Source organism: Mus caroli, chromosome 13, assembly GCF_900094665.2.
Source record: "Mus caroli chromosome 13, CAROLI_EIJ_v1.1, whole genome shotgun sequence".
Classification (NCBI taxonomy): Eukaryota; Metazoa; Chordata; class Mammalia; order Rodentia; family Muridae; genus Mus; species Mus caroli.
Window position 1 is genome coordinate 46,310,200 of NC_034582.1, and position 11,563 is coordinate 46,321,762.

The window sequence follows — 11,563 nt, forward strand, 5'->3', positions numbered from 1 at the left end:
CTGCCTGGATCCAGACACTGGGCTAGAGGAGGGAAGGAGACTAGAGCGCGCCAGGCTGGATGCAAACCCAGATGAAGCTTCAGGTCCCGCATTTCACTTCCCCTCAAACCAAACCATCCCGGACGTTTTCTCTTTCTCTCTCTCCTTGCCCACAGCCAAACTGATCCTCAATAGGCGTCTTAACTGGAACCAGAGTCGCACGGATTCCCGTGCGATCGTGGGAAGTCTTGGCTTGCAGCCTCGCGAGGAGCCCGGGGTGAGTTCTAGAGCAGCGGCTGCAGCTAGGCCAAGGCTAGGTGTTTGCAGCAGGCACCCTCCGCAGGTGTTCGCAGGAGGCCCTGAGCTTTGCAAGATGAGCCTAGTTCCTCGGCCTCTGCGCAGTGCGGCGTGCAGCAAGGCGGTGTGTCTTCAAGGGAGCATGGGGGAGCCTATCCATATTTTTAAAGGGCTCGCGTCCTGCAGCCCAAAGCTGCTGCTCCGCAGGAAAGCGCACCTGCGCTGCGCACGGTCATGTGACCTAGCCTCCTGCATCTCCGCAGCTAGCCAAGCAGCTACCCGAGACAGCAGACGTAAGGTCCTAGGACAAAGAGTCAGGATAGCTCCTGGAAGCCGTCCTCCCATGCAAGAGTAAATACCAAGGCCCGCTACTCTCCGTTCGTCTTCCCGACCCTGCTCCGCTTCTAAGAGAGGCCGGCTCTGGGCCGGGCCCGCGGCTCCCCAGCTTGTACCTCGCCGCTCCGGGTGCGCGCCCCACCCTCCAGGTGAGCAGCGCCAGGCCCCGCCCCCGCTGCCTGGCCCCGCCTCCCACCCGCGCCTGCGCAGTGCGTCCGGCGGCGCCGGGCGCCGGGGCGGCGCGGCCGTCGCAGTTCGGCGGGCGCAGTGCGCGTGCGCCGTGGCGGCCGGGGGGCGGGCGGCGGCCGCGGCGAGGAGCGGGGGTGGGGAGGCGCCGTCTGGCTCGGGCTGGGCCGGCGGGGAGCACGAGCGAACCACGGCGGCCCCGTGGGCAGCCTCGGTGGCGGACAGGTGAGACGCGCGTGGGGCTGGCTGCAGGGCCGTGAGGGGGGAAGCGAGTGGGCCTCTCACGGCGCGCGGACCCAGGTGAGCACGGCCCGCGGGGCCCCGGGCGCATTGTCCGCGGGCGGCGCCCCTCAGCGCCCCCTGCCGGCCGGGCTCGGTGGGGCCGGGGCGCGGCGGGCTGAGGCCGGGGCGTGCGCGAGTTCCTTTGTTCGTCGCCCCCGCCCGGTCCCCGCCGCCCCCGCCAACATGGCGCTCGCGGGGTCCCTGCCCCAGCCCCGCGGCCGCTTCCCGCGCGCTTTGTTCCGTGCCGGGCGGGGGGCGGGGGCGGGGGCATTGCGTAACCGGGCGGGGGAGGGGCGTGGCGGGACCCCCGCGACGGGTCATCCCGGTGACGCCCTGCCTGGGGGGCTCGGGGCGCGGGCCTGCGTGACCTTGGGTTTGCCTCCCCGAATGCGCCCGATAGATGTGCGGTGCGGATACTGCGTAGCGCCGGGGGTCGCGGTCCCTGGCGGCTTCCTGCACGGATGGTGCGTTCTGGGCCTGTGGGGGGGGGGGGGGGGGGTTGTCGGGTTGAGAAATGGCTTCAGTCATCCACGACGTTGCATGCGCATCTCAAAGTTTGTTTACGCAATTGTTTTTATATTGATTTGGTTTCAATGGTCTGTGAATTGGGTTTCGGGTTTTGTAAGGATTTTTCGGTGTGTGTTTGTGTGTGTGTGTGTGTGTGTGTGTGTGTGTGTGTGCAGTCTTACTTCTGGTTTAAAGGCTTGTTTATTTATCATGTACATCCAAAAGCCATACAAGATACGTTTAAGTGTTGTAAAGGATTTTAGTGTGACTAGCGAGAAAGATGGTATCCGTATCGAAATGCGAATGCCTCACTAACTTTCCTTGGAATTTTCTGGAAGAAGCTGCAGCCTGAAAGGATTGATGGAGAGTAATTGCCTTCTGCATAGCTTTTGTTAGAGAGTGAAAATGAAACCGGATCTTAGACGGTTTTTTTTACCTATACATCCTGAGCACACCTCTGAGGTGGTGAAATTTTGGAAAGATAGAAGAGAGGAGGCACATCTTTAGCCCTTTTCACCCCTTCAGTATTAGTTAATGGGTGAACACGATTTACAGGATGTCCGTTATCAGATTTGATAATTGTGTATTAACGTAGCCTGCTATGTTTATAAGAACGTGTAGTGTTTCTCCCAATAAGTAAAACGGAATTAGCTTAAAAATCCTACTGACATGCCTAAGAAATGGATCAAGCAAAAGGGCTTTCAGTCTAAATTAATTTGTATGAGGTCTCCTGTACTCTAGACTGGCCTTGAGCTCACTGTCCTTTTTCCGCCTGGAGTACAATCGAGTGAGGGACTGTCTTTTTATAATTTAGGATTTTTGAAATGTATGTGTGTGGATGTTTTGTCTGCATATTTGTCTGTGTACCACATGTGTGCCTGGTGCTCAAGGAGTCCAGAAGAGGGCTCTGAACTAGCGGGACTGGAGTTGGACAAATGGAAGTGCTGGGAATCAAACAAGGGTCCTTTGGAAGAACAGCCAGTGAGTGCTCTTAACCGCTGAGCCATGCTTAGGGTTTTTTAAAAATAGATTTTTCACTATGGAATTTCTCTAGTCAAGCCCACTTTAGTGTTCAAAGGAGGTGCTTTAAGCCTTTCTGGGATAGCTAAGCTCTGATGCTGCCCATCTCTTACATAGGATAGGGTGGTCACCCTTCACCAGGCCTAGTAACAGGATTGTAACCCCAGTTGTTGAGGAGGGTTAGAAGTTTAAGGACAGTTTGTATAATTTAAGGTCCTGTTTCAAAAAGTCAGAAGTCTGTGGTAGAGCAGTTGTCCTGCACATACATGCTGGACTCCAGGTTTTGCCTCCCAGTACAACAAACTAACTACCATGTAAACATTCCTTAAATAGAATAGGTTGTTTTAGGGAATGAAGGCATTTCTTTCATGTTGTGGATACACCCCCCAGCATGTGTCCCCAATCTGTGGATAGAGGCTGGGTGGCTGTTTAGGTAGTGTCTTTAATTGCCAGCTCCAGAGCAAACAGCAGTCTGAGGCGGTATGCTCGGCCAGCCCTGTGCCTGAGGCCCTGCCGGTCTGTCATTCTGAGGGATGAGGCGCCCTCTTCTTCTCTCCTTAGGATCACATTTCACATTTTCATTTTGGGAACTCTGAAAAATACTGCTATTAGTGAGCTTGGGACTTCCTTTTATGGGGCAGTAGAGGGCTGAAAACAAAGGATGAAAGGGCTCTGTGGACTGAACGTTACTTCCCCGGAAAAATCCCATAGAAAAACAGCTAGTTCCACATCCACTCACTTCCGGATGGCCTTCGCCAAGGATCAGAACTGAGAGCGAGCACCTCACTGAGGGATTCTTGCCCTGTGGGTTGAACTGGCCTGTTGGGGAAATGATGGTTGTCTTTGACTTTTCTGAAGGTCAGATAACAACTTAGTTTCAGTTTGGATAGCTTCCATAGGAGTGACTCTGTTTTGATCTCTTGAGCTGGAAGACCATCTCGACTTTTTATTTGACTGTGTCCTTAGGATGTCTCTCAGCTGCGTCCTCCCATGAGAGAATGGTAATGTGGGGTTGATGTGATTTGTGTGTGCTGCTTTGTTTTGTGGGTGGTCCAGAATTTCACCCTTAAACCATTTGTAAGAGTTAGTGTCCTGGAAAAACTTCTTTGTAGAGTTTGATCTTTGGGGCAGCTAACACGGTTTGGACTGACAGTATTGTTAATTATTCGCAGCACTTTTTTCTACTCTGTTAGAAATGACATGAAGGGAGCCAGGCATGGCACACACCTGCAATCCCAATACCAAGGGATGGAGAAGGCAGGTGGATGAAAGTTTCAGGCAACACAGACCTATAGTGGAGAATTGGGAGGTTGGAAATGATATCTGCATGCACATTAGTAGAACCTCAGTCTGATAGAGGATATTTAAAAACAGGTATTTTTTTTTTTTCAGCTAAACGTCTGTTTTTCTAGCTGCTTTGTTCAGTTTGGAAGCCTGGTGTTGTGTAAAACATTGTTCAGTACCTTCCTCTCTGGGTGAAGCTCACCTCTGCAGCAGTGGACATTCACCTGGAGGGGAGACTTTAGAGCCTTCAGCCCCTGAGCTGCAGCCTGGGAGGAAGGCTTTCTCCAAACTTTATTGACTTGTAGAGTTCCTCGGTGTAGTTGTAGAACTACAGCTGGACAAGTCAGTGTCCATCCCTTCCCCTTCCTTCCCAGCTCTGCCTCCGTTAACTAGGGTCAGTTTTGTCTGCGGCATGAAGTTAAACAGCTCGCTTGGAAGTGTCTTCATACTGAATGTAGTTTAAGTTGTTTCTACTGGGTACCTAATTTAAAATAGTCCTGAGTCAAAGTTAGAGAGATTGCTCAGCTGTTAAGAGCACTTCTGCTTTTGCAGAGGACTCCCCTCTGGTTCCCTGCAGCCATACGATAGCAAACAGAGATTTGTAGTTCCAGTTCTAGGGACTCCATCGCCCTCTTCTGGCCTCCATGGGCATTGCTTGCACATGGTGCACATATACATCCATATATACATACATACAGGCAAAACATCCATGAATGTAGTAAGATAGAAATAAATCTTTAAAAAAATAGCATTGTCCTTCCTTTCCATGAGTCCTGTAGGACTAAAGTACATAATGAGTTTGTCTGTACAATCTAATAATGTATAGAGAAGTCATAGTTATGGTTATAGTGATGGGTTTATGTGCCTAAGAACATCTGCGAAGAGGAAGGTGTGCAGTGGGAAAGAAGAGTTGTGGTGGTGGGTGGGACAGAGTCGACATTGGTAGCAGTTAATAGTCTTCAGGGAGAGGAGAATTTATGCATTCATTCATGCTTTGAATTCCAGCTGAAAGTCAGTGGATGTTACCTTTACTCCCTGGAGGCCCTAGTACCTTATCAGGAGCAGGCCAAAGTTCACTATAGTTCATTCTTGGTGCACAGTAACTCCAGTGGACATTGAGATGTAATAACACCTGTGTATCATGTGTCTGATACTTGTATGAGAACAAATTTGGGGCCAGATTTTAAATATTGTATTTTATATGAATGTAGTTGGTATTTATAGTAGAATTTTGTTAGTAATATTCGAGACTGTGTTTCACTATGTGTGGGACATAGGACCATGCCAGGAAACTTGTTGAAGTAGAGCCATTTTGAGACCCCAGTATCCTCCTGAGAGGTTCCTCCGTGCTCCCAGCCAGATTCCTGGCCTAGAACACGCAATTATTCTCCACATGGAGGTCATGTAGCCCAAAACTGGTTTCTCTATGCTGCTGAGGTACCTAGAGATTCTGGAGGTTTAGCCAATAAGCTTCCCTTCCTGGACATTCCTCCCTGCAAAATTTCTGGTCCACCCTGAGAAGTTGGTAAGCATCCATTTTCCATGATGAACAGTCAATTAACGGTATGGATAAACATGGGCAGTCTCTTCCATCAAAACCTCTGTGGGGAGAAGGCCTCTCTGCACTTCCAGACAACTGCCTGCCTTCACTGATGAGCTAAGCTGGAGTGCTCCGTTTGTTGTTCTCAGCCCTCTGTCGCAGCCCGTGGGTCCCCAATCCTTCATTCTTGACTCGTCTGTGCAGGACTCCACTGGTGACTGGGTGCTGGAGGTCAGGGAACCCCAATTTCAGCCTGCTCCATCTTAGACTTCGTTCTCTCCCCAACCTCCCCCAGTAGTGTCTCAACACTACCCCAAAGCCCAGCACCAGATGGCGGGTGTACAGGGAGACTCAGGCATCAAGCACTCCCTGCATTTTGCCTCCCTGTGTTTTTAACCACCAAGCCACCCCCTCCCCCTTTTTAAAGTCAGGATCTCTTGTAGTCCAGGCTAGACTACCATGTTCTGTCCCACACCTCAGCTGTAAGACAGAACATGGACCCACAGCAGTGCAGCCCTTGCTTATCTGGGACTCGCTCTGTGGAACAGGCCGGCCTTGAACTCAGAGATCTGCCTGCCACCTCCCTCCCAAGTGCTGGGGCTAAAGGAAGCCTCCACATGTTGTCAGGTGCTTAATTTTTTAGGACAGGAAACCATATTAACATAGGACCAGGACTAGATTTCTGTTGTAGAGCACCATGAAAGGTGGGTGGAACTCTTAATTAGAGCGTCGATGAAGTCAGCTGAGGCTGAGAAGTTGGTCTGGACTCACCAGCATGTTCATGTCATGTTGAAGTAGATCTAGTCAGTGTGGGCATTAGTCACATTTTGGCACAGTAAGTGAAAAAACAAAGGTTGTTATTTTTCTAAGTACTGAGGATCAGGCTTTGTGATGAACAAGGCCTTGAGACTAGTAAGTATTTAAACAAAATACTTTTAATATATTTTTTAAGGTTTTTTTTTTTTTCAAGATTCATTAACTTTATGTATGAGTTCTCTATCTGCATGTACACCTGCGTGCCAGAAGAGGGCATCAGACCCCATTATAATTGTAAGTCACCGTGTTGCTGGGAATTGAACTCAAGACCTCTGGAAGAGCAGCCAGTGTTTTTAACCACTGAGCCATCCCTCTTCCAACCCCCTTTTTTTAAAGTTAGGATCTCTCGTAGTCCAGGCTAGACTCAAACATGTGTTCCTCCTGCCTACACTTCCCAAGTGCTGAGAGTGTTGGATTCCAGGTTTACACTCCCATGTCTGTAGTTTTGGCCTGTAGTTATTTTATTGTAAAATCCAGGCTTTATGTCTTACGTTGGGTTTGTCAGTCTCACTGTATACTGACATTGCTACAACTAGCTTGATTTGGGTCCTGACCCAGGTAATAGGGAAAGAATATTTTTTTCCCTACTTGTGATGGTTCCTGGGATTTGTCACCCTGACAGAATCGACAGTTACCTGGGAGAAAGGCTCTGAGCTTTGTGCAAGATGATCTTAATGAAGTTACTTGCTGTGGGGAGACCCACACACTGCAGCTGGCATGGGTCCCTGACTGAGATCTTGGACTGTAGAAAAGAAAAAAGGGAACAGAGAGCAGATGCATTCATCTCTGTTTCCTGATTGTGGGTCACGGGGCCCTGTGGCCAGCAGCTTCAGCCTCCTGCTACCTTGATTTGCGTTTATTCCCTTGAACTCTGAGCCAGATAAACCTTCCTCCCTCAAGTCGCTTGTGTCAGGGAATTATTCTATCACAGCAGCAGACCAGAAGCTGTGGTACTGTGCAGTAGTCTTTTTTTCTTGTATGTGTGTGAGGTTTACTTAGCTTTCATCTGAATTATTGTACACTCATGAGGTTTTTTTTTTTTTTTTTTTTTTTTTTTTTTTCCAGTTTTTTAATCACACAGTCCTTTTCTTCAGCTTGTCCCAACTTGAGAGCATAGTGGGCCTTCACTTGATATGTGTGTTAATGTTAGACATGTGAGTTTTTCTTTTCTACCGTGAGATGTCTAGGGTTCAAGTTTTAGTTTCCTCCCAAATGCTTATGTTGTTTTAGCACCTGTGGTTGGGAGTGGAGTTTAGGGCCTGTCGGCTCTGTTATATTCTTGCTACTGCTACTGACCCGCTTCCGTTGAACTGACTTGGGACATACATACATTTTGATGCTCTGTGGAATCAAGGTTAGTACTTTAAGGTTTTACATTGAATTCATCTTCTTTTCTTTGATGTAAAAATGTATAGTCTTAGCAACATCAGTGCAATCGCATTCCCCCAAATTGCATATGTAGTCGTTTGGAAATAAAGTTAGTAGAACAGCTGTAGGCTCTGTGACTGACAGTTCTTTATGTCTTTATTAGAAACTTAACTACATTGGTTGTATTGTTGATATTCTGAACCAGAAAGCCATCTAAAAATATTAGCTGACTTGGTAAGATGACTCTGTAGTGTAAAAGCACTTGTTTAGGCAGACTTGACCACCTGAGCTCCATCCTTATGTCTCACAGTAGAAGGAAAAATCAGCTTCCACATCTCATGAGACTGTCATGAGAACACACACACACACACACACACACACACAAATAAATAAATAAATAAGTAAAAGCTCACTTGAAAAAATTTCAGTTGTGGTATAAGTTTGGCTTATTTGCATTAAATTCTTTCTTAGTCTTTACCAGTTCATATAATATTTTTAATGTTTGGCTTTTTGAGGCAGGGTCTTATGCCCCTCTTGGCTTAGCTCCTCAAATTCTGGGATTGCAGACCCGGCCACTTTGTGATGCCTGTTTTAATTTTCTTACTGTGTTTCTGTTTGCTTCCCCCCCCCCCCATCCCTGTGAACATTAAAGTAATTCAGAATTCAGAACAGTTTTCAGAAGTCATAGTGCAATCTCTGTTGGTATGTCATCTTTCCTGCCTGCCCCAGTAATATGTTTCTGTTCCTTTAGTGTTTGAGTTTTGAAAATAGAAACACACGTGTTTTAATTTCCTTTTTTTATGCCATGAGTTGCTTGATGTCAACGATTCTGGGGAATCCATGGTGAAGTCTTGATACTGCTTCAGTGTTTTGTGGAGCAATGGATCAGGTAGAAATGCTGTTTTTGCTTGCCTTCCATCCTGCTTCAGTGGCTCTTCACTGTGACCAACTTTTGTAGTTTGAGGTTCAACAGCAAAATTAGCATGACTCTCATTTTTTTAAAAAAAAAATTAAATCTAAAGATCTTTTTAAAAAAGATTTATTTTTATTTCCATAGAAATATGTTTGTCTTATAGTGTATTTTTGTCATGTGTTTGTGGTTCCTGGTGGAGACCAGAAGAGGGCATCACATCCCCTTAAGTTACCAGCAGTTGTGAGCTACCTTTAGGAGGTGCTGGGAACTGAATTTGGGCCTCTGTAAGAGCAGCGCTGGCTCTTAAGGTACTGAACCATCTCTGCAGTCCTGGGTTCACTATTACCATAGAACCTGACAACTCTGGCATACTGGTTTTTTGCTGTTTTGGTTTTTTCCCTTTAAGTCTAGAATTTCCACCTTTTTTGTTAAAGGAAGTGTGCTATGACTTTCCTTTGGCATATCCAAACTGACATTACTGTATTTGTACTCTTCGTAAGTACAATAAGATTGGAACATGAGCCTGCAGGTTCTGCAGTAGTGTGGATCTGAGAGCCGCTGTGCCTACCAAGTGACCCCTGTGTGGGTGGTTAGTGTACTGCATAGGTAGGTGGGCAGAAGGGTTATTACTCTTCTGGGCAGCAAAGGGCAGGACTTCATAATGCTACTCAGCAGTGTGGCGTTTACACTGTTTTCGGCCTCAGTTTGCACTGTTGGTTAAGCCGCCCGAGGGAAGCCTGTGTACCTTTCCTTCTGCCTTCTGAGGGGAAGATCAGGGATCTTGGTATTTGTTGCTTTTCTATTTAAAATCCCTTCTCTTCCTCTGGATGTTTTGCTCAGGCCTTACTTTGTTGGGTGTGAATTGGAGTGGAGATGTGTCCGGTGCATGCTATAGTCATGAACAGGTTTCTGCAATTCTTTGTTTAGTCCTCAAAAGTAGTGTCACTTTGCTTGACAACATTGACTCGTTTTCTCAAGAAGGTTGAGTTCTAGAAAAGCAGAGATTGTTTGCGTTTGCCCTTAATTACTTTTCTAGTTCACTCTCTAGGTTCTGAGTACAATGGCTAGAGTTAACTGTAAGGAACTCAAGGCTGTGAGTTTAAAGTTCTTAGTCCACTGTACAGGTATTCACCTTGTGCTGATGGTTGAGTGAACAATCACTGCTTTTACTCCTTTTTTCAATGTTGGTAATTGACCCTGAGGGCCTCCAGGGCAATCACCACCTGTGCCTACACTTAGTTCATGAGGCAGAGGGGCTAGAGGGTGCCTGGGTCAGAAACCAGTGCAGTGTGCTCAGCCATGTGGTGCTTCTGCACACATGGGTCTTCAGCCGCTCTGCTTCACAACTGCAGTAGTGAAGTCTAACCCTGAAGCTACACTACGGTGGATGAGGGTATTGACTGGACAGCACTGAAACCTTAAAGTCAACTCCAATGAGTGGTGTGTGGTTCTCAGAGTCAGCAGAGCTGGAGACCTTGGGAGCTGTTGGGCCAGTGGGAGTGGCCTTTCTGGTCCAGCCTACAGTGACCTACCTCTGCTTCCTCCTTGTTGCCGAAAATCTCCAAATGCCCCTGCAATGAAAACACAACTCAATTAATATGAATACATGCTGTGCGCCCAGATTGGGCAGATCTACTATCTGCCCATATGAGAGACCCCTTAGAACTTGTGGTTTCTCCAGGCCTCTTTCCTTCTCCTTCTCCCCTTTGTCATCCCCTCTCTCTCTCCTCTTCTCCCCAAACCTTCAGCTCCATCTTCCCCTCTTTCTCTGCCCAATCACCGGCTCTAGCCTTTATTTTATACATTTAGGTGGGAAGAAGGTTTACAGGAAATCACCTGAGTGCTGACTCAACAGGAAAGGGAATTAACATCAAATATAATTAGCCCCAGGGCTATCCTCTGGCGTTTTTCTCACAGCCTGCCCCATCAGTCTTCTAGACATGTAATGAAGTGAGTTATCAGAAGATTGTACAGTCTTGCACTGTGCAAACGAAAATCTGAGAGAAGTTTGGCATAATTATGGACAGAACATATACCCACAAAAGATGTATGCAGGTTTGTGTATTATACAAGGTGATTGACAGATACCCAAGCCCATGTTTTTGTACATCTCAGGTGTAGAGCTAATACACTGATGGCATTCGTTTCTTTGACAGATTACTGCTATGTAGCTAAGACTGCTGTGTGGACCTTGCTGTGTAATCTAGGTTAGCATCAAATTAGCAATCCTCCTACCTTAGCTTCCAAAATGCTAGAATTAAAGGCCTATGCTATATTTTACATTCTCTGTTCTGTATACTGTGTCAAGTGATAGTCTGGTTTCTGGTTACTTTAAGACTAAGTTAGGAAAAACGTTCAAATGAGGCTTGGGGAATTACCAGGAACAGGAGGAAGAGAGGCTAGGAGATATGAAGAATAGAGTTAAAAACAGGATCTAACCTGCAAGAGTAAAACTCTGGTGGCTGAAGTCCCAGGGCTCTTAGTGAGAAAGGCATCGTTGTGGCATTTCAAGTAGATTTTGGGGGACTAGAACAGGGAAGGCCCCCCTCTATCTGAGGAGTATGGGAATTTGAGCACAATTTCAGGGCAAAGTAGAAAAGGAGAGACTAATATAAAAGCACTGTCTATTCCTGTGCTAAACAATGGCTGCCTACATGCCTTTCTGTCCAGACAGGTCACTTATGGGAGAAAGGACTTTGCTTTACTGAGCAAGATCGTTGTTGTGTGTAGCTAATAAGGTACCAGACATACCCCCATGTTCTTCCTGAAAGGCATCTTGGTTTTCCTTAGGGGGAACTCTCATTCTCTCTCTCTCTAAACATTAACTCAGTATTACTTAATTTTGGATTTATCTGGCTTTCTTCTGAAAAATTCTTAACTGTAGTAGTGATGAAATTAATTAGTTACACCTGAAATTTTGACCAGTTGCTGTGCATAGTAATCAGTCTACACAGTCTACAAACTTCAAAGGATTGAAGATCTCCAGACTCTATGTCTTTAGTGTGTAGCTGTCCATTCTAGCCCTACTGATCAGT

General features: G+C 47.0%; 1 protein-coding gene across 2 annotated transcripts in view; it reads left to right on the forward strand.

Moving 5' to 3' along the window:
- The first annotated feature begins 926 nt into the window (after nt 1-926).
- Nucleotides 927-11,563, forward strand: part of Spin1 (spindlin 1) — a 48,941-nt gene continuing 38,304 nt past the window's right edge. Inside the window, exon 1 of one of the 2 annotated variants that reach the window (XM_021180282.2) lies at nt 927-1,023. The gene's annotated coding sequence lies outside the window, so the exon portion shown is untranslated. Of the gene's footprint in view, nt 1,024-1,440; nt 1,545-11,563 lie in introns of those variants that run through there. The other variant, XM_029468349.1, reaches the window with a different exon arrangement.